The following is a 27,181-nucleotide window of genomic DNA, read 5'->3' as shown; positions in this document are numbered from 1 at the left end:
AGCGGGGCCTGACAGTCCCCGGCTGAGCGCCGGCAGTGCGAGGGGGATCGCTCCCTCACACAGAGGGAGAAGGATCGCTAGAGTTTGCCTTTATTGCTTCCGATGAACTTAAACTTGTTGAATTCAGCGTTTTCAGACTGATCTTGCAAAGTGCCGTGTGCCGGCAGGTGCAGGGGGAGCGTGCAAACCCAGGCAAGATTGAGCCCTTTTTCCTGGAGATCTCTGATTCCACTCCTGCTAGAATTCTGTTGTCTCTGCTGTTACAGCAATGATTCCTCAACAGGAGGTCTGGAAACTATTTCCTGCACAGGGAGACTTCCAGCAGTTCTCTGATCTTACTGTGGTGTACTGATAGAGACTGACATAAATTAGATAATGAAATTACTCAGTCCCAGGGTCTTGATTTTGGGGTTTGAGGATGAAATACTGCTTTCTACAGTGTCTTATAGAGAGTGCAGCGGAAAGGGGCTAAAAAAACCCCAAAAGTGGCTGAAAGCTGAAGCCAGACAAATTTAGATTAGAAATTAGATACAAATTTAAAAATCTGTGGGTTTATAACTAACTTTTGAAACAATGTAGGTGGTGGTTTTCTGTGTTCTCTGTCTGTCTTTGCATCAAGGCTCGATGGTTTACGTTCTAGCTGAAGATGTAAAGACTGTCAGTGCAGGGATGTTCTCTGGATCTGTGACCTGCCTTACACCAGATGTCTGGCTGAATAATCTTTTGGTTCCTCTTGGCACTGTAGTCCATGAGCAAATAATTTTTTCCTTTTGTCCTCCGCTCACCTCACTGTGGCTCTGTGGGTGCTTAGTGCTTCTGTCTTTGTTACTGACAGACCTCCTTGCTGTCTCACTGCTCTGCTGCAGGGCTCTTCATTGAGTCAGCCCTCAACTTCACTCCCTTCACTACAAAAATCGTGTTTGGCCTGAAGCAACACCTACATGAACCTATTCCTGCAGCACCTTCAGATGAGAAGGTTGGGAAAGCACTTACTGATGCTAACTCTTGAGAAAGTGGGCTGCCTTTATGAAAAATGACCTGCGGAGAGAGAAGTCTGCGCTGGAGAAGGTTTGCTGGCAAGACTTTTGACCCTGGAGGGGACCCATGTTGAAGCATGTACCTGTTCCTGAGGTACTGTACCCTGTGGAAAGGACCTATGGTGGAGCAGGTGATGAAGAACTGTCTCCCATGGGAGGGACCCCAGGCTGGATCAGAGGAAGAGTGTAAGGAGCCCTTCCACTCCACAGGAAGGAGCGGCAGAGACAAGGTGTGATGAACTGTCTGCAATCCCCCTTCTCTGTCCCTCTGTGCTGGGAGGAGGTAGGGAATGCAGGAGTGAGGTTAAGCTCAGAAAGAAGGGAGTGGGAAAGGTGTTTTAAGATTTTATTTTATTTTTCCTTACCAAACTCTGATTTGATTGGTAATAAATTAATTTCCCTAAATCTAGTCTGTTTTTCCTGGGATGGTAATTGATGAGTGATATCTCCCAGTCCTTATTTCCACCCATGAGTCTTTCATTATATTTTCTCTACCTTGTCCAGCTGAGGGGGGGGAATGACAGAGCAGCTTTGGTGGGCAGAGAAACATAGCAATTTGGGGGTATATCTCATGCTCTATCACCCACAAGCCTCTGGAAAGAATGAGAGATATAATGGGCTGCTAAAGACTATGTTGTGATCATTAGTCAATGGGGCAGAGAAACATTTGATAAAAATTTACCAGAAGCCACTTGGCTGGTTAACATGAGAATATTAGTTTAGTGTTAAAGGGCAGGGGATATTAGTTAATGAGAATGTATAAAACTGTGTATTGGGTGTAAAGATGGATTAAGTACATAGTACAAGTTATACATGTTGGTAAGAAGGGATTTAAGTAACGAGATTTAAATGCAATGACATGGCTAGAAGATGTATATCTATTAAATTATGTGGGACCTGAGCATGATACAAATGATATGGAATAATGGGTGGAGATTGTCTTGGGTTTAGTTGAGAGGGAGTTAATTTTCCCCAGAGCAGCCCCCATAGGGCTGTGCTGTGTGTTGGTAGAAAGGTGTTGGTAACACACCAGTGCTGTGGCTATTGCTGAGCAGTGTGTTCCTCAGCATCAAGGCTGTCTCTGCAACATTCTCACCTCATCCAATGTGGTGGAGGTGGGCAAGATCTTGGAAGGGGACACAGCTGGGACAGCTGACCTCAACTGACCTTATGATGTCTGCTCAGCAATAAAGGCTGAGGGAAAGGATGAGGGGTGTGAGGCATTTGTTGTTATGACATTTGTCTTCCAGAGTAACTCCTACGTGTGCTGAAGCCCTACTTCCCAGGAAGTGACCAGACATTGCCTGCTGATGGAAAGTAGAGAATAAATCTTTTGTCTTCCTTTGCTTCCATGCCTGGCCTTTGGTTTTGCATTATTAAACTGCCTTTATCTTGACCCATTAACTTTTTTCAACTTGTTTTCTCCCCTCCCTGTCCTGTTGAGGAGAGGAGGGACAGAGCACCTTGATGTGCACCTTGTATACAGTCAAGGTCAACCCACCACACAGCTGTATTTTTTGGATGTTCTCAGGCAAGTCACACTTACACTGCTGACTTTTAGTTTGGTAATTTGGATTTGTATTGTTTCTTGTCATAAGCTGAACAATATATCTTGTAGTTGCTGCCTAATGCCGTTGAAAGATGCCCCAAAAGAGTGTGATCTAAATGACTTTTTCATCACTTTGTGTTTAACCAACCTTGTCACTACTGCTTTCTTGGTTTTCTTTGACTCCCATACAAAGTAAAATGTGACAGATGACTCGTAAAGCTCACCTTGTCCACAAAGTGTTTGAAAAATGAAAGGAAGCATGCGTGTATGTTTGTGGATGACAGCAGAGTTGCAATTGCATGAGGGGGACTTGTGTTTGATGTGCTTGAAATGTTTCTTGGTGTGTTGATAATGTACTTCAGCATTCTTTATAGAGCTTTAAATACATAAATGCATTTTAATTAATTTTAGTACTTAGGCCTAAAAAACAAAGCCTGACTATATTTATATTGAAAGAAAGTTCTGAGACAAAATATGAGGAAATTACAGGAAAAATTTCCTGAAGAAAGTCCAAGGAGTTAGTTTGACAGCTCAGCCTGAAGCTTTATTGGCTTGAAGAAGAAAGATATCTGTTTGAGAGATCTAAGTGCAAAACTTGGGAAAGGCAGAAGTGATTCTGATGAGAACTCGGAGTCGGCTTTGGTTGATGTTATAGGAACTACATCCTGAAAAGTGCTGAACACCTTTAATGCCATATAATTAATGTTTCATATTCTAATTAATACAGCTGGTATCTCATTCTATTTCTGTTTTACACTGAGGCCTGAAGATCTGGGTGAACTTGAAGATCAGCACCTCTCTTTCTTTTTACGGGATTAGATCTTATGTGTGGCAATCCTGTAAATACTGGAGAACTGCAAGACTGAATGTTGTGGGACAAAGCCTTAGTTGGCATAGTTAAGTTCTCTCAAGCCAATTGATACTTATTATACCAGCTGCACCTGAGTGCAGTAACTCTTTTGTAATGGAATCACAGTAAGCTGGTTTCCCATTTCAGTTAATAACTTCTGGAAATAATGTAAGTGCTTTTTGCTGATTAGGCATACCTGACTGCTTGGAAAGAAAATGTGTGTGCAGTACATGGCAATTCAGCTTCCCTTTCTGTGCTGCATATTCAAGAGCACAGCAAAGTATTAGTTGGTAGACAAATGAGATAAGAATTGAGGTGTTGCTGACTAACTCCGGAGAAGCCAGTTGTGTTGAGGTGGTGGATGCTGCTGCCACTGTGCTCATTCTGACCAAACTGTCCTGAGCAGATGCCCTTCTGTTGTGTCCCCATCCAAATATCTTGGCAGGCTGAGTTTCAGATCTGTTCTTTCCCCCTCTGCAGACTTTTGAATTTATGCAGGCCAATAGAGTGAGAGCCTCAGTCTTCCCTTTGTTCATTTGGTTCTTGAAGGACTGGCATGTAAAAGGTTCCTGTTGAAATTATATGAAAATATTGTGAGATACCTTGAACGACCTAAACCTGAGTATTCTCTCAGCAGCCTCTGTAATGCACTGTTTCTCACTTTTAGATGAAAAGTGATGAGCTCTTTGCTGCATAGGTACCTCTGGCAGTGCTGTTATAATATTGTAATATTTACTGAGTCTACTAAAGCCACCCCTTTTTGGGTCAGAATTAAAGGAGGCTCTCATCTCTTCTAAAAGTAAAAAATGTATGTTCTAACTTCTCAAAGTTTCTAGACTTTGCTTTCATGGAGAAAAATTTAAGAACTAGTAAAGCCTAGAGTCCCACAAGTCCAGGAATAAATAAAAACAAATCAAGATTAGTTTATTTTTTCTTAGAAAATGCCAGATATTAGCTTAACAAACCAGTTTATATCTCTGTGTAAAGATTAATTTTTGACTCTTTCTGAGGGGTGTCAGTCCTCTATCATGGTTGCACATTCCTTGAGTGAAAATTACTCTCTTTTTTTTTTCAAATTACTTTATATAGGGGCTGACTGGACAGAATGTTAGACTAGACTCGGAAGACCACATTCCTCATTCCTTTGCTGGCCCACTGGGACAAATCACTGTTTCTATATGCCTCATTTGTTCTTATGTAACATTGGAATAGTCATACTGCCTTTGCTAATAAATTATCTCTGAGAAAGCTGTGTTTAAAATACATCATAGCTGATGGTTATCCATTTACAATTGTAAAATGGGTTGTACCCACAAAATACATGCTTAGTATTTTCTCTTTAACCCCTAAATGTAAACTTGTGTTAGCTTCAAAATGATCACTGAAAAATCTGTTTCTGATTATTTTTTTTTTGGTAGGCGAGTTAATTGCCATAATTATTTTAGAAACTTTACCAGATGTGTTATTCAGTATTGTCTGAGGGTTTTGGAGTTCCTTTATGCAGATATGGAGCTACCCATTTCTTCCCAAACACTGTGGGTACTATGACTAATTCCAACTCACTTTACAGACAGGGACTTAAGTCACAAAAAAATTAAGAGAATTGTGAACTGTCTAGTAATGTGCAAGAGGGGCTCTGCTACAGTCTTTTTGTTATCTCTGCCTCACTCTTCCACAACTGGAGTAAAGTAATTGCTCTGTCATCCTATTTCTTTATAACAGTTTTGCTGCTGCCATCATGGGGAGCTGAGGCATGCTGAGATGGAGTGGTGTAGGAAAGGTGGTGGGTTGTTCTGTGTGTATAAAGTGGTTGCCCATGTTCAGCCTTATTGATTGAACTATCAGATTGTCCCTTTAATACACCCACTTTAATACACTAAATATTTTATAGGAGGGATAACTGCAGAAATCCATAGCACCTGTATCTGTTCTTCTAACAGATCTGTAAGTGAAGCAGCCAGTCAATAGGTAAAAGTCTGTAGTAGTACATTTCTTTTAGTGAGCCTGTTGGCTCACAGCTATTCAATAGTATCCTAGATATTTAATACAATATCTAGATATACAGATGTACAGCTACAGATGTAGCTGTAGTGAGGTTCCTGGACTGTTTTGTGGATTGCTTCTCTGACTTGTTTTTTTGTCTTTTTAAGGATCAGAGAGCTCTGCATTTGGTAATAGAGTGATTTGGGAACTCCTTTGGCTGGATTTATTGAGGTACAGTCTGACTGGGCTCGGGGTATTATAGCACATCTCTGACCACAGCAGTTCTGCTGCTGACTCATGACAGTGCAAGTGCAAAGGGAATCAGGCGTAGATTATGTTCAGCTAGAAAGGTATCATAGAATAGTTTGGGCTGGAAGGGATTTTAAAGATCATCCAGTTCCACGTCTCCTTCCACTAGACCAGGTTGCTGAAAGCCCCATCCAACCTGGCCTTGAACACTTCCCAGAATGGGGAAGCCACAGCTTCTCTGGGCAACCAGTTCCAGTGCCTCACCACCCTCACAAGGGAAGAATTTCTTCAAATATCTAACCTAAATCTACTCTGTTCCAGTTTAAAGCCATTTCCCTATGTCCTATTACTACATACCCTGTAAAAAATCTCTCTCAGTCTTTCTTGTAGGCTCCCTTCAGGTACTGGAAGGCTGCAATTAGGTCACTCTGAAGCCTTCTTTACTCCAGGCTGAACAATCCCCACTCTCTCAACCTTTCCTCATAGAAGAGGAATCCATCCCTCTAATGCTCTCTCATTCTGAACTGTGGCACACTTGGTAACAGCAAACACCTGGAGTCTGCCACTGGTGGTGTTTGTGACAGCTGCTGTCAATAACAGAGGGAAGTAACTGTTGTCTACAGCTGAGCTGACTTAGGACTCCACAGGGATATTAGAAACAGAAGGGCACCTGTTTGTTGTTTTAAATTGTGAAGAGTTGGTGACTTAGTTCTACAGGCTGAAAGTGTGGAAGAGATACTGGTATTAGTCACTTGGCTTCTTTATTTTATGAACTAGTTCTGAACAGTAAAGGCTTCATAAAATCATTCTGTAATTACCTTTGTGGAATTGGAATGGAGTGAATCATCAAAAGGAAACAACTAAGCAGCTAAGACATGAGCTGAGCAAACTTCTCATCCACATGTTGGAAACTAATTGTGAAGGATGACACAAATGCAGCCTGGATCTGAGCAGAACTGGATAGCTACAGTCAAGTAACCTCATTCAAGAGGAAGGTAAGTGTGAGGCAGAGAACTCAGTTCTCTTTTTCTCCTCCTCCTAGAAAATCTATATCTGGGTTTAGTCTGTGTTTATCCAGCAATGTTTAAGGATATGTAAGTTGCTGTGTTTGATACCAGTGGTAACAATGGTTGGAATCACTACAGACTGAAAGTCAATGGGCTTAGGCATCTATTTGATTGCTCTGCTTTTAGCAGTGGTGTCATAATATTTCAGGAGCAACCTGTAACTACCTGGATTTAAGATTTCTATTTCTAAACATTATAATATTCAGTTTCATAACAGTAGTACTTAAAAAGAGTTTTGATGACTGGGGGAGAAGGTAGATAGGACAGGGGGGAGAGAGAGAGAGAGAAGGAATGACCAGGGACACTCTCCTATACTGCAAGCTTGTACACTCTTTGTTGTCATATATGCTGCAGAAGAGGAGGTTCAGGGGGATTTTTTTTTTTAGGGAGCTATTTTCTGATATTGTTTTAGTGAGAAATCACATTAAGAGCAGTACCTGCAAGAAGTGTGTAGTTTCCTTATCTGTCCCTGCTCCCCCCCACATATTTGATATGCTTGGAAAGGCTTATCAATTGCTTGCAAATATTCTGTTCACGCTGCTGTGATGAACCTACAGGTTTCTTCCCCATCAGGATTGTCTTGATTTTGCCATCCTTGGCGTCACCCTGTGTGATCCTTAGGTGAGCTCTGCAGCATCTGCTGGCTTTGAAGAGAGCTCATCACATTGTGAATGTGAGGCAACACCTTTTCAAAGCAAAAAAATGGCTTTTTTCATTGTCTGAAGACCTGTGTGCTGTATAAAGTCATTATTAACTCTTAGCCTGACTTTAGTCGTAGGTAATTACATCGAACTGCTTATTTCTACCTCTTCTTTGGCATGGAGAGTTTAAGGAAGGTGAACTCTGCGCTCCCTCTTGTGGCACATGTGGGGTACATGTAGAAATGTGAAAAAAGTTTGGGGAAAAGCTGCCTATAACAGTGAGGGAAGCTGAGTGTCTACGTTTCTCTTAGCATCTTGCGACAAGATTAAATGAGATTTTTGATGTTACCTCAAACGGCATAAAAGTAAAAGATTTTCTGAGGTCAGAACACAGCTCTGAAGCAAACAGCTTTTTACAGCAAGACTAAATGTTGTATTATATTGTAGCTTTCCAACAGTCAGGGAATTCAGAATGGTGAAATACAGTTACATATATGCTCTGTTGATTGATTTTTACATATGCACGCAAAAGAACAGCTTAGGGCTAATCACCTAATGCTACTTAAAGTTTTTATGCCACCTCCTGCAGATCTGCATGCCACTTGGTATATTTTTCCTTTATATGTTATTGAGTCTTTTGAGGGTTTGTAATCCAATAGTAGAAAATGCATTCATTTTGTGATCTCTTAGCTTTCTTGACCTTACAGCATAAGAAGTATTGACACATGTTCAAAGATCCTTTTCACATAGCTGGAAATTATGTGCAATTTTACTCTAGAAATCAGAAAAGGAATAGTAATAAAGAACTACACCCCAGACTCCTGCAGGTTGCTACATGCTCTGTAAAGATCCTGTGCTTGCTTGGACTTCATAATTTTGCTTTTGATAATGTACTTTTTTCTGGAATTGTTTATGCCCTTACAGAAGAACCTACCCTTTTTTTTTGTTTTTGTTTTTTAAAAGGGAGCAGTATGCAATGTCATCTGGGGATCCAGGAGCCTGGTTTGAAGGGAGACTTCACTGACTGTGCCTGGTTGGCTTCATGTCTTTGCCATGGGCTGCACATTACTGGATATGTGTGGAGTGCCCAGAGCCTCCAGCACCCCCAGGCACTCTGCAGTAGTGAACTGGTGTAAAGCCTGATCTTGAAGATACTGAGAGGCAAGTGAGGAATGTCAGGTGAGCAGTTTTGTTTGTGGTTACAGTTGATGACTAGTGTTATCCGGTTATAGAAAAAAAGAAACAGGTTTAGCTCATTTTTACAGAGCCTAACATAATAGAATGACTGCCTCTTTGTCCCAGTAATAGTTTCTATTAAGCAATGATTTCATCACTGCCTAAACAGTGGTATACCAGGCTAATAACATCCTGAAGGTTATACCATGACTTCCCCTCTCTGTTGGCCATAATTATATCTGTTTACTGTCCTCAACCTCCAATATCACCTATGGTCTTGTAAAATAATACAAACCTTAGGTGTTTGTTAGATGTATGGGGATTTTGAAAAGGTGGTTGTGCTGGTTTTGGCTGGGATAGAGTTAATTTTCTTCACGTTATCTGGTATGGGCCTATGATCTGGATTTTTGCTGGAAATAGTGTTGATAATTCATAGATGTTTTTGTTCTCGCTGAGCAGCACTTAACCAGAGCCAAGGCCTTTTCTGCTCCTCACCCCACCCTACCAGTGAGGAGTCTGGGGGGGCACAAGGAGCTGGGAGAGGACAGAGCTGGGACAGCTGATCCCAACTGACCCAAGGGATATCCCAGACCATATGGCCTCATGCTCAGCAATAAAGCTGGGGGAGAAGGAGGAAGGGGGGATGTTTGGAGTGACAGTGTTTGTCTTCCTAAGTCATCATCGTCATGTGTGAGGGAGTCCTGCTGTCCTGGGGCTGCTGAACACCTGCCTGCCCTTGGGAAGCAGTGAATGAATTCCTTGTTTTGCTTTGTTTGTGTGCACGGCTTTTGCTTTGCCTATTAAACTGTCTTATTTTCAACCCACGAGTTTTCTCACTTTTACCCTTCTGGTTCTTTTCCCCATCCTACTGGGTGGCAGTGTGGTGCTTAGTTGCTGGCTGGGGTTAAACCACAACAGCAGTGAAAGATTTTAACATTAATGAAACACTCTGATTTTGATGTGGTTCGCTTGGCAGTTCCAAGCAAAATTGCTTTGCAAATTTGAGTTTGCTGCAGAAAGCTTATGTAGATACCTGTAGTTTTACTGCTGGCAGAGGAAAAACCATCCAAGGAAATCAATAGTTGCTTTATCTGGATTAGAAGCTGGGCTTTAGGCCTAAAGTGCTCTAAGCAATGCAAGTGCTGAGTGAACCACCAGGACTTTTATTTTCAGGGAGTACAAGGTGTTGTAAATGTGCAACGCCCTGAACTGAAATATATTCATGTTACATGTCAGTCAAACATGTTATCCAGGGTGCACTTAAGTGGGTAGGTGTCTCTTCTGATATTTTTCCAAGGTGTGGCTGTCATGATTCTGGGGATCTGCAGAGATATAGAGATAAATATTTCAGTGGTGTAAAATGTAAAGTTTTGCTTAATGAGGGGACATGTCTCAAAACATACATAAGATCTACTGGAGTATTGATTGCTCAGGTAACCCCCTTAAGCACTTTCATTGCATGAGCAATAGAGGATGGATGCTTAAGCAGAGAAGTGGACTAAATCCAGAAGTGCTAGATGAAAGATCTCACAGGGAATCAGTGCAACAAAACACAATGAAAGATGTTCTTAATTGAAAAAAAAAAGTCAATGAACCAGATTGAAGTTAAATAGTCTATGTGAAAAACCTGTCTCATGGGCGCTGGGGGTGTGAGCTGCTGTTTGCCATTGTGGTGCAGTTGTTTCAGTGACTGTCAGTGTTGCAATGTGCTGGCTCCAAGTTGAAGCCTATGGGACAAATCTGTTTCTTTCTCTTCATCATTTAATGCCTCAATGCTGCTAGCACCAAGGCATTTACACCTCAGGGGAAAGCTGCCAAGTGGTTACAAGAGTGGCCTGTAAAACCTTAAGGTTACAATAAATAACCAGTAGCGTGAGTTCTTGTTTGTGTGCTGTCTGTCTTGGAGCTGTTCAGGATACACCTATACAGTCCACTGCTGTCAGTAACTGCAAGGAAATGTCGCTTTTTCCTCTTTAAAATGAAAATCTGAGATTCTGATGGGATCATGTGAGTCTAGTAACTGGATCTTTAAAACAGACCTGTGAAATAATGCAGCACTTGTGGTGAGTTATGGGAGGGCTGATAATACTTTAAGCAGGGGCTCTGTCTTGACTCTTGCTGCCCATTTCCTTCTGAACCCTGACCTGTACCACTCTCATTCCTAGTACAGAAAATAGCATGGTTTTTGTCCCCCAAGTAGCTCGGTAAAACAGAAGGGTGTTGCAATTATCAAGAAACGAAGCAGAGATTTATTTTTATATTAACCTGCAACATAAATATCTTTTATACTGTTAGGCTGTTTCACAGTTCTCATTAATGGACTAAACTTGCTAGTTTGTCTCTTTATCACGTTGATAGACCTGTTAAATGAAACCCTGAGAGATCAGACAATTTAGTCCTGTGGCCAGTGGCAGCTTTTCACAGTAGTGATTTCTAGCTGGGTTGCACATGCCAAATGTCCAGGCAGCTTGTGCTTATCAGCATCCATTATACTTTTTGTTGACTTGAGCCATTAATAACCTGTCAGATTAGGTAATTAGGCTGTCTCTAGTAGCCAGGGGAAATTGTTTTTCCCTAACTGATGGTATGGGTTGTGCAGTTGTGCAGATAAGCACTTGGTCAGACGGCAGTTCAGGCGATTTTTAACTGGCCTTGCTGATGAATGCAGAAGTAGTGCTGAGACATGAGGGGCAGATAACAACAGAGACACAGGCATGAAGTAAAATAACCTGCCACTTTCAGAACTCTCTCCAAATAAGACAATGGTTCTGTTCTGATTCTGCAAATCTGCTGCATGTAGATTTGTTAATTGCAATTCTGTGATGGTTTTATAAACATTCTTCCATCCTCTTGAATTAAAAGTCATCCTAGACCTGGCAGAACTAAAGGGATTCTCTCTAGGAGGTGTCATTTTACCCTTGTGAGTAAAGCTGTCTACTGCTAGTACCCACTGCTGCTCTGAGATTCTCGTTGTGCAGTGACCTTCTCTCTTTGGCACTGATGGAGTCTGTTGTGCCCAGGAAATGCTTCTGTGGTTAGTAGGTGCAGGAAAGGTCTGTTTATTCTGTTGAAGCTGAGATCCCAGTTCTTAGGTGAATGACATTTACCTATTTCTAGAAGCCATCAATCTTCAATGTGAAAAGGCTGAGTGTTGTGACAGCATCCATCAAATAACTGTGTCACCTCAGTTACGTGAAGGCTTTCTGTCAAATAGACAAGAAAATGAATTTCTCTGAAAAGCCATTTGGGTTCCCCATGATTAAGGGTTTAAGGTCTTGAAGCTTACTCTATTTGAGCCAACTGGTAAGGTGGGTGCAAGTATCCTAGAGGCTACTTTGTTCTGCAAGATCAGTAAGGGGAATGAATTCCTGCACAAAAGGGTGTTTTAAGATACCATTCCTCTGAATTGGAATGATGTTGGGAAGGGAAGCAAACCAGCAAACAAATAGCGATTCCTCAGCCCTAATTGTACTGATGCTGACAGATTCTATAGAGGGCTGTGAGATGGGAGCAGCAAAATGTACTCAGCTGCCCAGTCCTATCTACTCACAGGGACACTGAGCAATTAGTTGTGCTTGGGTGCTGGGGAGGTCCAGAAGGTGGAGGGAGAGAGTGGCAGAGGGCTGGAGCAACCTTTGAACATGCATATGATGCAGTGAATGTCTTGAAAGAGATGACTTGTTCTGGCTGGCACCCACGCTGCACATGCTCTTCTTGCAGCCCAGGTGGGTGGAGTGGATCCACTGGCCAGCTCGTTGTGCCTCGAGTCCAGAGGCATTATAGGGATTTGTAGCTAGGCATTTGCCATCCTTTGCCAGCTGAGTGACCACTGAGATTTATATGGCATAGATCTAACCACCTCAAAGTCAAAATACTTCCCGGCAGGCCAGCCCTGCCCAGGGTATATAGTATAGGACACTGAGAGTTCCCTTCTCCAGTGAGAAGTCCCTGAAAATGAGATGTGTTTTAATAGTGGATTTTCCTAATTCCCTAAAGCCTCCCTAAAAGTGTACAGACCTGAAGAGGAGGCAAGTGTTCCCTGTTCAGGTGGTGGCACATGCCTCAGTGCCCAGGGAATTACCTGCTTTTGCACTTTTATGCAACCCCTGATGGAATGACAAAGATTTCTCTTTTAAATGTCACTGAAGAAATTTTGCTGAACCTCTGCCTGATAAAAATAGATATGTTGAAAGTTTGTCCTTTTGATTTGCTGTCTGAACTTCATTGTGAGCTTCAGTGGAGCATTAAGCATTTACTGTGGATTCAAGGATTGGAGACAGTTGATCTCTGGACAACAGTCCATTAGAAGCTAGTTTTATTAATTGGGATGGTTTATGCTATGGTTGGTTTATGGAAGTGACTGGATTGAGTCTGTTGAACTGTTCACTTAAAACAAGATGAAAATCCCCTTGCTTCAGATGAAAGCTCTGTGTGAACTTGAACCGGGTTTCTCCCTTCCCCATGCTCCACAGTCCCTCTCCCTCTTGCTTAGGCAGCTGCCCACAACTGCCTGAAGCTCTTTGTTCCTACTGTGCCCAGCCTTGTCACACTGTGATTCTCCTGGGCTTGCTGGTAATTATCCTGGTCTGAAGAACTTGGTCAGTTTTGTCCGGGGCAGGATTCCTGTATCAGGGAAGCCCCAGGAAGTTTCCTAGAGACACAACAGATCTTTGAGATATTAGTAACACTGCCTGTGGCTGTTTGAGGCCAACACTGTTTCTGAGACAGTGAAAGTGCGTAGAAAGGGGTGTTGAACATTGAGAATTCCTTTGCATTTAACGAAAATGTTGCATATGAAGAGGTTTTTGTTTCTCAGTAAAGGGAGAGATCAGCTAAGTCAGCGGAATATGACAAACTTGGTGCAGGGTAAACCTTAAGAAACACAAAGTGTTCCAAGGACTGGCTTGGAAACTCTTACTTCCAATGTAATGGCTGCCTATAGTAGATCAGCTACCTATAGTTGTCGATCAGCCATAAATAAAAGTGCAGAGCCCTCTCCAAGTCTCCCGTAACAGGGGAAGGAAAGGAAAAAACATTGTTAAATATTGGCCTGAATAGGTGCTTAATGAATCAGATTATTTGTTGGCCCAGCAGAGAATGGTCAGCAATAAATCAGAGTCTACTTTAATATCATGGTGCAAATGAAGTTCTTGTTTCAACTTCAAGCCAGGCAACTTTTCTTGCCATAAAATGAGTAGAGCTCAGAGAAATTGTGAGAGGGAGGGAGATAAGGTGGCACTGTGGAGTCAGAGGACACAGAGATGCCAACTGGAGGGTGGAGCTGGAGGGATGGAGTGGAGTTCTTTGTAAAATATGCTTTGTGCTCACAAGTGATTGCTTTCTGTAGTTCACTTATGCTGTGCTAGTAGTAGTGAGCTGTAAGATCTCGAGTTAGTGCCGAGGCTTTGGTGGATAACAACACCCTACCTGGAGTACTGCATCCAGCTCTGGGGTCGCTGAAATAAGAACAATGTGCCTGTCAGAGTGAGTCCAGAGGAGGCCATGAGATGCTCAGAAGGCTTGAGCATCTCTCCTATGAAGCCAGGCTGACAGAGTTGGGGTTGTTCAGCCTGGAGAAGAGGAGGCTCCAGGGAGACCTAAGAGCACCTTCCTGTACCCAAAGGAGCTACAAGAGAGCTGGAGAGGGAGTTTTTACCGGGGCATGGAGTGACAGGACAAGGGGAAATGGCTTCAAATTGAAAGAGGATGAATTTGATTTAGATATTAGGAAGATGCTCTTTACTCTGAGAGTGGTGAGGCACTGGCATAGGTTGCCCAGAGAAGTTGTGAATGCCCCATTCTGGGAAGTGTTCAGCGCCAGGCTGGATGGGGCTTTGAGCAACCTGGTCTAGTGGAAGGTGTCCCTGCCCGTGGCAGAGGGGTGGAATGAGATGATCCTTAAGGGCTCTTCCAAGCCGAGCCATTCCGTGGTCCTCTGATTCTCATGGTGGCTTTCCCGCGGACTAACCCCGCGCTGCTCGCAGGCGGCGGAGACCCGGGAGGGAGAGCCCGAGGTCCCGGCGGTGCCGTCGAGGGGCAGGTGGCCCCTGCGAGCGGCTCCGTTCGCCGCCGGTCCCGGCGGTGTCGCCGCGCGGTGTCGCCCGCCGGCCGCACCAGCGCCGCTGCGAGCCCGGAAAGTGGGACCCCAGCCCCGGCTCGCCCTCCGGCCCCCGCCTCTGCCGAGCTTTCGCTGCTCCGCCTGTAGGTTTGCGTTTTTGGCAGCGTTAAGAAAGTCGTCGCTGCTGCTGCTGCCGCTGCCGCCCGCCTGCTTTTTGTGATCGCAGGAGCTCCAGTCGTGTCCAAAAAACTTTGTTTTCTGCAGCGTTCCAGGGAAGCAGCTGAAATGGTCTTGTTTCGGGCAGCAAATCGTTTAGTAACTAAGGGAAAAACACCCAAAAGTAAGTGGACAGAGGGCAAGAAGTGAACTGCCGAGTCCTTCCTTCTCTAAACTACTTGTAACTCAGCCTATATGAACACTGTGTTGCATCTGATTTCTACAGAAAACCCAAGGAGGAAAAAGACAAAAATAACTGGTTTAGTAGACTCTAGGGGCAAATCTTATGTAAAACTCTGACAGGTTATGAATGGCTCTTACAGAGGTTGCTGTGGCTTAACCTCAACCAGTAACTAAGTACACACAGCTGTGGGATGGAGAGGAGAATAAGAAAAAGGTAAAACTTGTGGGTTGAAATAAGAACAGTTCAAGTCTGAACAGGTCTGGTCAAGAATAAACGCAGGGAGAATCATAGTAGTGAGATGCAGAAAAATCTGTACCTCTTGCTTGGGGGATAGGAAAAATGTAACAAAATATAGCCACAGGTTCAAAAATCTCAAAGTCAGAGGTAACAAAAAATGCTGATCTAGATCATTTGCATTTCAGATCTGTGCTTACAACAGAGGCAAGTGTACTGACTTCATTATGTATCAGAAGTTTGCAGATACAGGAAGATACAGAAATCTCTGAAAAGAGATTACTCTAGGGCAAGGTAAGGAAGCCAAGAAGCCACACTGCAACTGCATAATGTACACTGTAAATTGTTGCAATACAAAAAGATCATTCAGGGATGAAGAAAGTACAAGAGACAGCTGGGGCATAATACAGGAACATTGAAGTTATGGTTGTTTTACAAGGTTTTAGGACATAAGAAATTTAAAATTCTACTCCAAGTTGATGTCAGGCCATCCTGGGGTCCAGCACATCCACGTATGCTACAAGATCAACAAAACTTTGCATGCTCCTGGCTGCTGCAGTTGGTACCAGAAAATCAGTGTCCAGGGAAGTTAGGTGGCTCTTGTTCTCAAAGAGCAAGAAGACTCTGAATTTTGCAGAAAAACAGCTTTCAGCCTAAGATCAGCTGGATCCCAGGCTAATCAATAATTTCAGGATAGTGATATGTAAGGACATGTTGTGCTGGAGAGAAAAGTTGATCAATTCTCCATTATTCTCTGGCACTCAATATCGAATGCTGCAGGACGCACGCATTAAATGTGGTGCTTTTTGCCACAACACAAACCTCTCAGTAAAAAGCCAAGAAGGAACAGGGTACCTGTTTCCTGGTACAGAAAATTACCCATTACCTGTCAATGATTTTTGTCTCTGACATCTGCTCCAAGCCCTGTTGCTGTTTCAGCTGTGCTAACAATTGCTTTGTGGGCAAAACAACTCCCTAAAAACACAGAGTGACAAGTCCTAGGTCTAGTATTCCACTCCAGCTCTGTCTGGCAGACATGTGGATGAGGCAGTGGAAGAAATTGTAGTATCACAGAATGGTTTGGACTGGAAAGGACCTTGAAGATCATCTAGTTCCAAGTCCCCCACCATGGGCAGGGATGCCACCCACTAGACCAGGTTGCTCAGGGTCCTGTCCGTCTTGGCCTTGAACACTTCCAGGATGGGCCATCCACAACCTCTCTGGGAAAAACCTCTGCCAGTGCCTCATTATCCTCTGGGCAAAGAATTTCTCCTAACATTTAATCTCAATCTCTTTAAGTTTAAAACCATTCCCCCTTGTCTTATCACTATCAACCCATGCAAAAAGTCATCTTCCCTCTTTTTATAAACCCTGCTGAAGTTCTGAAAGGACTTCCAGTACCAGGGATTCAGATGTGTCACTTGCTGTGTGAAGCTGGTAGTGCAGTTCAGTTTCTGCAAAGCTAAAAGAATGTCTGTACAATGTCAACAGGAAAAATTTATCCTTGTCTTGCATGACCTCTTCCTTAGTTACAGCATTTCATGTGTGACTCCATGCATGCCTCTGTAGATTAGTTTTGTGCTTCTCATAGTTCATCAGAGACTCACACACATGCCTTTTTAGAAGCATAGAATGAAGCATAATAGGAAAGGACTTACATCTCAGTGTAGAGAGAGATTTATTATCCTAGTCTATTTATATTAAATTAAATTGCATTATTACTCTCTCTTGTCTATTGATTACCTTCTTAAGTGTGTCTAAAGTGAGCAATTGCCTTGATCTTCCAGCTCACTGACATCTGAAAAGAGGGAAGTCAAGCAGCCTCCTTTCAGGCTCTTTTGCTTAAATATATTTACATTATGTATATTTTCTAGCTTGTCCATTATTCCCACCCTTAAGTTCATCTGTGTGCAGCTATGCCTGCTTGCATTGTGTAATACAATGTGGTTTTCTACACTGGAAGCAGAAAATGTGCAGCTTACAAATGAATTGGTCAGACTTGTGCAGAAGAACAGACAGTTTCTGGATTAGTTTCCAGGAGCTTTAGTGCAAGTATGTTACCACTTCTGCAAGATTTATCTACCTATGTGGTTAAGCAGATCTTGATAAGGCTTGTCTGTAATTCTACTTTCCATGATTCTAAATAATGTTACACCTTGTAATCTATGTTATCTATGTATCATGGTATCCAAAAGTCTTTCTGTGCTTAGGGAAAGTAAAACTACAGTAGTGCCAAGTGTATATCAGATCTCGTTTTGCTGGTCTTTATCTCAAGCTCTGATCGTTAACGTAGTTCTTAAAATCTGGAAAAGTGTGACAAAGAATTTTGCATTCTGCTTTCTGGTAGAAATGTCACTCTTTATTAATAAATATGGCTTTATTTACCCCAAATTTAGCTCAAGTAAGTTGATTATACCATGTTCTTGCTGGTGCAATTTTCTGCCATGGGAGTGTCACTGTTGATTTGGAGGCTGGGGGGTGTGGAGTGAGGCAGTCACTAATCTCTAGTGTAACAGAGAGTAGTTACTGCACAGGATACATGCACGGGTGCCCTCAGTCACTAAGGGGAGCTATTTTGTAATGGACCTGAACTAGGAAAAGGAAAAAACAGAGCTGATGTTATACTGAGAGAAAAACTGACTATGATGTAGATGTTGGTGTTTGTTTTTTTTTTTTTTTTTTCTGGAAATCTGTCTTCCATTGGGGTCCCTTCAGTATCAGGAAGCCAGCAACCCCTTCACTCTGCAGCAAGGCAACGAGAGCACACAGGGGCTGCACCTTGCTCGGTGAAGGCCACATCTCCCCACCGGTAATTTCACATGACTTCGGAAAAGGCTTCTGACCTGTTTCCCTTGTGAAAGCAATATGAGTTCATACTTGAATTTTTTCTTTGCACCTTGTCTAGACATTTGTACTTGTGAACCAGGAGCGTTGAGCTGCCACCAAGAAAGACAGGGAATTCTTATTTGGAAGACTTTCATAGTCACTTTGTGCAGGCTGAAATGAAGACATGAAAGCTGTGGCAAAGGAGAATCAGACCTAGAAATTGTTTTGAGCTTCATGAAAATGATCAGACAGAACCCTTCCCCATCACAGAGCACTGCTGGCATGCCATTGGGATGTTGTCTGTATTCATCAACTAAAAGGTTGGCCCTGGGCAGCCAAGTAGCCCCGGAGGGATATATAGGCCTCAACCCTTGCATCTCTGCTAGATCCCCTCCTTGTCACCCTGAGAATTATATGACATGTCATTTACTGTCAGCTTCTTTTCTCCTTCAGGACTGCTGAGGCAAATAATTAATTTAGCTTGTTTTAGAGAATGTCATTTTTCTATCTCAAAAGATTACCCTGGCTGCTCTATCCCTGTGAGCCATTCAGTCTGCTTCACTCCTAGCACTCCATGTGCCCTCTGGATGTGAATTTTTTTTCTTTCTCTGAACATCTTTCATTATCTTTTATTTATTTTACCCCTTTGCTTTTCTTCTCATTTGTTCACAGCTGATAACTTTGAACTTTCCAGTCATCATTTCCTGATGTTTTAGTATCCATATGCCTCTAGACTTCTTTATAGCTTTGTATCAATCTGTATTGTCCTTCTTTTATACCCAAGGAAAGCTCATAGTGAATCTTGTCCTTACCACAGAGCCCAAAACAGTCCTTGCCCATGTTTGCACACCACAGAACCTGCAAGCCACTTGTCTCTGTCTGCCCTGACAGTCTTATTTCTGTACAGTTTGGTTAGTTCTCCGTGGCTTGGAAAACTTATCTTAGCCATATGAAGAACTTGCATCTCACGAGATCATGATCTCATGTTCAAAATGGCACACGGACCCCTTAGAATTGCAAAAATGCAATGACTAAGTCTTCACATTACTCAAAAGGAAAAAGAGCAAAGCTTTCAAATGAAGATTCGTGAAAACTTTGTACGTTTGCTTTTCTCCCACAGCTTTGCTCAGTGATTTAGGGCAGTTCAGCAGGCAGTACCATGAAAACATCTGCCTCCACTGATGGAAGATGACATGCAGGAGATAAGGGAGAGTAGAGAAAGGAGCAGGCTGAGGTAGAGGAAGGTACCAGATATGGAAGCTAGAGGGGAGTTTATCTGTAGACAGTGTTTAATAGTGGCACTGGTTTTTAAAGGAGAGAAGATGGATGGGATTAGGAGCTAGTTTCAGGATGAGAGAATCATTGGGTGAAACAGAAGGTTTAGGTCCTGTGAATTTACAGCATGATGACTTTGCTATTTGCACTGGATCAGTTCTCTGTGCCTATGGAATCAGATCTGATGGCTTTAATGATGCACTTAATTTGGATTGGATTTTGGCCCTGCTAGCCCAGTGGACCAGGTTAGAGAAAAGTGGTACCTTTTCTGTTCAAAATGCATGATTCATCCTGCAAAACCCTTTGAGGAAGGCAGGATAGCAGCCAAACTCCCAAGCTGGCAGAAACTTTGCTGGATTTAGTTCTCTTCCCCCCACTCCCCTTTTGAACTGAACATGTCTGATCTGGAATCACTCAAAGACAATGAGCATAGAATCCTATGAAAAATTTCATAAGTCACATTTCAAAGTAGATCTGCATCTTACTAAGCCTGTAAAAGATCAAAGTGTGAGTAGAGGATTGAGAAGATGAAGTGAAGGTAACTATATTCAGGGAGGTGATGGCAGGTGAGGGTTATGTGGGAGGAAGAGAACGAATTCATATTTAAGGATCACTCTGACACTTCATGGCCTGACCTGTGGTAGGTCTAAGTTTAGAGAATAGTTAGGATCTGAGAAGAGGAGAAGCAGATACAAGAAGCACAGTGCACAGAGAATGTGCTACCCTGGAGGATTTAACTCAGTAGTAGGGAGCTTTGGTGCAGCCAGCAGCTGACAGCTTAAAGCAACTCACCTAGAGGGATCTGAGTGAGCTACCCCAGAGCAGCAACTCATTAGTGTCACCAGAGACACAGGACTATGTAAGTCTGTCTTTCAGGTGAAAGAGATGTTATCTTCCAGCAGGGAAGGGTTGTGCTGATGAAGAATTTCTGTTTTAAAAGCTCTGCTACAGACTAAAATTAGCTGCTCCCCAGACTCAGCAATAACGGGCATCTTCTGAGGATGTGACTATTTATACATGTCAGGCAGCCTGAGAGAGGAGGCCAGCATCAGCCTTGTTCTCCTGTTTGCCTGCAGTAAACAAGTCAGTTCTCCCTTGTCCCAGTGATGCACAGAGAATTGTAGGCTCTGTTCCCTGGGGGAGCAGAGACTGTTCTGTCCCCAGGCAGTGGAGATGCAGAAAGCTGTAAAGAGCACCGGGGACTGGATCTGTGGCCAACCATCCTGATGTAACAATAAGCTGCTGGGAAGTACATACAGGAGGTGGGATCAATCCCCTCTAGTATTGCTTCCTCAGCCATAGCTGCAGTAACTTTGATTCCATGTTGTAGTGTAAAAGGACCAACTGTTTTCTAGTTCTCCCTTTCTAAGCATTACTTTCCTCAATGCATCACTGTGAACAGCCTAGATGAGAGTACCTTTCCTCACAGCGTTACTGTTTTGAGGAAAACTGGGGGTTTACACTGTTAGCCCAAGGTAAATTATAGCGAAAATTCAGGTGTTGCACTTCTAATGTGAACTGGTGGTCTGGAGGCATCCTTAGCTCTGCCACAGTCTTTAACCTGACTGTCCCAGCCTGTGAGTTACAGACTGTGTAGCAGTCTTGAACAGAGAGCTCATCTGTGGTGCAACACAGTAGTTAAAGATTTTGACATGAGATATGAAGAAGGCAGCCACTCATCAGAGCTCTCTCTCCCTCTGTTTTTCTACGTTGTCTCTTGGTCCCCTTCAGCTGATGGGCTGGGAACAGTTAAGGTGCCTGCACACTCAGAGGAAGGCAAGATCCATCTGTCTGCTACATAAAGATCTCTCTTATGCAAGACAATTCTGAGCTTCTCTCAGCAGTGACCATATAACATTTTTCAGTTATTTTCTGACTCTGTGTTTAGGTGGGATATAGGATGAGCTCAAAATCGGATTCAAAATTCAATGGGAACTTCCTTTCTTGTGCTGCTTCTTTCCTTAAAACTTGCAATTTTGAAGGAAAAAATAGTGAGAACAGTGGAAATTCTGTGTGGTCCACATCACAAATAAAATAGGGACTGGTAAGAAAGAGCCAATACAGAAGATTTCTGCTCATATGAAATTTGTGAATCTGCTTTAGTCAAATAGACTGAAATATCCAGTGTAGAAAACCTCCCCTTCAAGTTTCTGGGTGAGCAAATAAGGACTCGTTTGTACAGAGTGAAGTATAGTGCCTGACTATGACTGTGACCAAGCAAAAGTCTTAAATTCATGAACTTATTCCTGAGCTGTTCCTCATTAGCTAAATCCACAGTGTCATATGTTCAGAATGTATGTGAGTGCTTTGATGGCTTTCAGCGTGTCAAAAATTAGACCAATATCTGCTTGTTCTTCTGTGTATATGCACTTGGCATTGAATACATTGTAGTACTCTGAGCTATCCAATGTAATGGGATTTCCATAAATTGTTTTAATGTAGACTTCAGAAGTACAGTGTTTAGGTAGTGCATCAAATGGATCTGACTGTTTCCCAAAGTTAAGGGCCCGAGGCTCAGCAAACAGATCATTCCTGGATGCTGTAGCATCACACAGGGACAATGTGGCTCCAAGAGCAGTAACACAAAGACACAAATGGTTCTGAAATGAGGTGTGAAGAAACTGGAAAATAACATAAAACCCCGTGTGCAAATTCAGACCATTTGCCTCTGATCCTATGTGAGAAGTTTTTATTCTAGGACTGTGTTTGATGCTTGGTGCTGATGAGGCACAGTATGACAGGAAAACTAGAAGCCGTGAGAAGAGTGGATGCACAACCACTTGTGCCTCTCTCTGCCAGGCTGGCCCCTCCAAGTTACTGCTGGTGCTGTGAGTAATTTTTCCACCTTTGTTCATTCCATCTCTGCATGCAGATAGGGGTGTTTTGCCCAGTGGGGATTGGTAGCATATTCAGGCTGTTTGTAATGGGAGAACTGACATATTTGCTAATCAAATGAAATTGGTTAAAATGCCTGAATAGCTACCAAAACTTTCTGAACATTTGTTGTTATGGCAGCTTTTATTGACTGGCCTTATTGTAATACCTTGCATAACCAGACAGTTATAAAAAATATTCCATGGAGGTGATGAGTTTTAACTCTTTTTGGGTGAGCTGAGACTTCAAGGAAGAATTTCATTCCATTTGCAAACATTCCAGTGCAAGAACACACCACGTGGTAGTTTCTCTTCTGATCACTCATTTTGGAATTACATGTGTTAATGAGGGCTTTCTCATCTCATATAAGCAATCTTATTTATGGACAAGCTGTGCTCCATGGATCTTCATCTTTCCTCAATGAATATAAGCAATGATGGGAATTGTGCTAAATGACTTGCTACACCACCTTTTTCTGCTTGCTAATACTGGTCTATCAGTCATTAATAAAAAAAAAGCTCATGAGGGAGCTGGCTACCTTAATGCACATGTGAAGTTTGCCAGCTCTTTATTACCTATGTTATGTACATGATAGAAATTTGCTGAGTTTTTCAACTGGAGAGAAGAATTTTATAGCAAGCATCAGGATAGAAATATTAGAACCCAGGGTGTGTAGGAACAGGATACAGTTAAGTGTTATGCCAGTATACAAGTCATTAATTTGAGGTTACTTAACGCAAAAAACCTGAAAATCCACTTTATTTATGTAAGAGATGTTTGGGCTTTTGTTTGTTTGAGGGAGAAGAGTGTTTTATTGAAAAGTCAGATTTTGCAAACAAATATTCAAGATGCCTCTGGGGAGACCAGTAAAATCTGTTCTCTAGTTAAGCTATAAGGTGGGAGATGGTTTTGAATATAGGATTGTAATCATTAAGAACTGCTAAATATGTAATGAATAATACCTGCTGTGGCTTTTCCTAGATCTTTTCACTGACTCTATCACAGAAGTCCAAGCAGTTGTGGTCAAAATGTAGTAAATGATGAAAGCAAAGTTTGGAGATGACTGTTTCTTGTGCTGCAGTGTTGTCTTGAGTTGGAATGAGACAGCAGAGTATGAGTTTACAGCAGAAACAGAGGGGCAGGATGGAAAGTGGACTCGTTTCTACTCTGTTGAAATAACAGTGTAGTCATGAGAAACAGAGTTTATTCTGAAAGAAGGACTAGAGGAGGAGACAAAGGTATAAAGAGAGAAAAAGTGGAAGCAATAATCTAGTTTCCCATAAACCAGAGACAATTCTTCAAACTACAGAACCTCTGGATTTGGGGGGTATTTTTACCACGAATCCCAAATTGTTGACCACCTCTGCCAGGCTGTATATGTCATGAAGATTAAACCAAATCTAAATGGACCATTTATGTGTGGTTATTATTTATTTTTTATGCTCAATTTAAACAGCTAAAATTGTGATCTAAACATTAAATTAAACCTTGGCATGAATCAGATCGTGTATGTCTCTGCATGATTGCTTTTATATTAAACAGTTTACATGAATGCTGTTACTTATCTTGCAAGCAGTTTGACATGCATATTAATGAGGCCAGCTGTTAACTTCACACTGTTTCTTTCCAAGTAGGAAAATCTTTGTATTAAGTTAGTATTTTCTACCAGTATTTCTTGTAATATATATGATGACACATTCCACATCTTAATGTTCCAACATCACAACTCTCTCATTTCATTCTTTCCTTTCTGAGTCTCTTGCTCAGTTGTAGATAAATCAGGCTCAGAGTGATAGGGGATGTAGCCCAACATAAGCTGAGTAAAATGATATTGAGTAACCTACCAAAATATCAATAAACCCTAATAAAGCACTGAGAGTTGAATCCCAAACAAGTCAGTGCTGCCTTGCTCAAGAAACAGTCTTGGTGCATTCCTGTCTCTGATTACCCAGCTTCATAGCTGTTCAGTCACTGATGTGACTGTCCTTATTTTCCCTGGTGCCAGAATATTGTTGAAAATGTTGCATTTGGGTTTGTGAGCTTGCAGCTTGAATAGCTTTTATTTGTGACCTTTTATTTAAAAAACAGATAGAGCTGTCAATGATTTAGGCATGTTCTTGGACTTGTTGCAGCAGCCTGGGCAGTACTGGTAGTACATACAGCTAGTCCTAGGCATGCAAAGGCACTATCAGTAGAACTGCAATTCATCTGTAACTCTTGCAGTGGTGACTTCATCCCTTGCTTGCACATGAGGTCTTTGGAGGCTTCTAAAACTTCATTTCCTCGATTGGGAAGCAGAATTCACGTGTGCTAAATGAATTCTACAACATTATTTTTGTACAGCTCTAGCTTAGCTTGGCGAGCTTATAGTTAACAAAGGGAATAAGGAGTGAGTGTGTCTCACACCACTTAGATCTTGCCTAAAAAAAGCTCCTTGGATATGGAGGGACATAAGTAACAGGAGAAATTCTTCAAAATCAAAGCCACACAAAGCAAAACTGACTTCTGAGGAGCTTAGGAAGAAGGCCCGTATTTCATAAATAGACCCAGCCGCTGTAAGAGTTCAATCTCATTTGCTTTGGATTTTTGGTTCTGGTAGAACTGTATGGTGTTACTCTGCTTGTGATACCTGATTATTCACATATATCACAGTACTTGTCATAAGAACATCATTAATCTGTAAGAGTCAAGATGTTGGATTTCATGCCCATAATCTGGTCAAAGACTTTGGTTCTAGTTCTGCAGGGGATGTAGGTATATGCTGAATGTAAGTATATTAAGTTCAATTTGAATAAGAGCCAAAATGCTTCCTATCCTGAAGGTTATTCCCAAGTGAACTAATGGCTCATAATGAGCGTATTAATCCCTGCTTATGTAAAGTATTTGGATTGCCCCTCTAAAATAAATACCTTACTACATTCATATCCAGCAGAGGCTTAATTATAGGTTTTAAAGTATCTGTACAAGGAGTACAGAAATAAATATATCTTTTAAAAGAAAAAAAGTTAATGGTATTACACTTATTGCATACTGCCAAAGGACACTGTGTATATATAGCAAGTTATGTACTCAGGTTACAGAAATAAATTTTTAATTTGAAATTATGAGCTCAATGGGCACTTAACTTTATTTCCAGTGTTAGTTACAGGTACTAATGGCTTCATTTACATTAGGTTAAATCATTACATTTAACTCTCATTCAAGCAACTCTTTTCATGGGGAGTCACTAGGAGTTGTTCCTGTTTAAGGGGACAGGATCAGAATTTACAATGCATGGGAGTTGCCATTAAAATGGTAGAATCTCTTAAAGGGTTGGGGTGTCAGCTCACCCTAGAAGACAGGGTTTTTTTCTATGGAATGGGGTGAGTCTACAGAAATGTTTTGATAGAGAAGAATTGGCTGTGAAGGTGGTCAAAGAAAGAGTGGAGAGCAGAAAGGCTTAGTGGAAATAGTTGATTTTTCAATGGTGGGGGGAAGTGCTTGTCTATTTTTGTCAATGTTTTGAAAAATGTCATCAGCTCTCGAGGACTGTCAGCAGGTTTGTGAAGCTGGCACATTGGAGGGTGATAGAAAGAGAGCATTTGGCCTGTTCTTCTCACCTAGAAACCCTGCTCCTCTCGCCAAGCCCCGACAGCTGAGATTTCGCTTCTTCACAAGTCTGTGAGAAGGGAGGAACAGAAGCAGACCTGGAAGGGCCTGCTGGGGTCTGCCCCTGGTGTGGGCACAGTGTGCAGTTGCCTGGGGCGAGGAGCAAGCAGAACAGCCGGTGACCACCTGCCTGCTCCACTGCACAGCTCCTGGTGGAGCACCAACCTTTCCAGCAGCAAGGGCACCCTCAGGAGATCTCCAGAGCCAGTGACCTGCACTTCATCTCAGGATAAAGGCATTTCTCCTGAGCAGAGGTCCTCTGCAGGCACAGAGGACAAAATCTGAAGCCTGACAGGCTCAGTGACATGCAAGAGCAGGGTAATTAGACCACTGTCTGGTGCAGGCATAGGGATGCCTGAGCTGTGAATGTTCAGATGTGTGGCCACCCTCAAGGGCAAGTTGAGGTTTCCCTAAAGATTGGACGTCAGTGCATTCTGCACAGCTTAGCATGTGGCTTAATGTCTCTGGCAGAAAGGTGTGGGTGTGTTGCAGCTGAGCTGGAGATTTTTCTGTAGTTGAAATCCAGACCTAAACAACAGCAATTCTTGTTGAAAAGCTGGAACGTGTGATGGACAAGAGGGTATTTAGTATGGAAAGAGTATGTTACTAATTCAAATGGCTGTTTTTCTTGATTTAAGCTGAAGGTCCATGTCGTGACTAGGATTTCCTCTGAGTCCAGGTTTTCAGGAAGGTCTTTATGGAACCAGGGAGACTGCAGTAAAACCTACCAGAGCAGAATTCTTTTGTTCTAAAGTTGTTAAGCTAATGAGACCCTGCAGGATGTCTAGAGGACCCAAGGGACAGAGGAGGAAGGAAACAAGAAAGCTGGTTTAAGCTGTGGCCAAGGGAAAAGGAGCATGATAAATGAGGTGAAAGTACAGTTGTGTTGCCTTGGCTGCTGCAAGCTGAAAGATTAACAGGTCAATGTATCCCATCTGGGGAGGATGAGGAACAAAACAAGTAGACTTGAGTGGGCTTGTGAGGTTTGGAAGCCAGCTGTATTAGGTATAACAGCAAGAGTTTCTCTCTTGGATTTGTAAAGCTTTTACAGCTCTAATTGAGGACTAAGTGATAATCTGAACTTTTAGAAATACTTGGGGGTGGAAAAGATTTTTCTTTGAGTGCAGTACTGCCACTTAGAGACAGATTTTTTTTTTTCACTTCTCATGCTGGAAGTACTCAAGGACATGGCCCCAAAGCTGGTTGGGCCTGTTATCCATGAAATTATTCTCCCCAGCCCATATCTGGCAGAGGTTGGGATGTTGATGGGCCCTTTGCAAGCAAGCAAACAAACAAGATCCTAAGTGCTGTCAG

The 27,181-nt window shown here is 42.4% G+C and overlaps 1 protein-coding gene across 2 annotated transcripts in view; it reads left to right on the top strand.

Annotated features, from left to right (window-relative positions):
- The first annotated feature begins 5,629 nt into the window (after window positions 1-5,629).
- IL1RAPL2 (interleukin 1 receptor accessory protein like 2) overlaps window positions 5,630-27,181 on the top strand; it is a 434,872-nt gene continuing 413,320 nt past the window's right edge. The window contains exons 1-3 of one of the 2 annotated variants that reach the window (XM_027645481.1): window positions 5,630-5,650; window positions 6,446-6,663; window positions 8,340-8,555. The gene's annotated coding sequence lies outside the window, so the exon portion shown is untranslated. Of the gene's footprint in view, window positions 5,651-6,177; window positions 6,664-8,339; window positions 8,556-27,181 lie in introns of those variants that run through there. The other variant, XM_027645482.1, reaches the window with a different exon arrangement.

This window comes from Corapipo altera, unplaced genomic scaffold (genome assembly GCF_003945725.1).
Source record: "Corapipo altera isolate COAL_440 unplaced genomic scaffold, ASM394572v1 65, whole genome shotgun sequence".
In the NCBI taxonomy this organism is placed as follows: domain Eukaryota; kingdom Metazoa; phylum Chordata; class Aves; order Passeriformes; family Pipridae; genus Corapipo; species Corapipo altera.
This window is presented reverse-complemented; position numbering and strand designations above follow the sequence as displayed.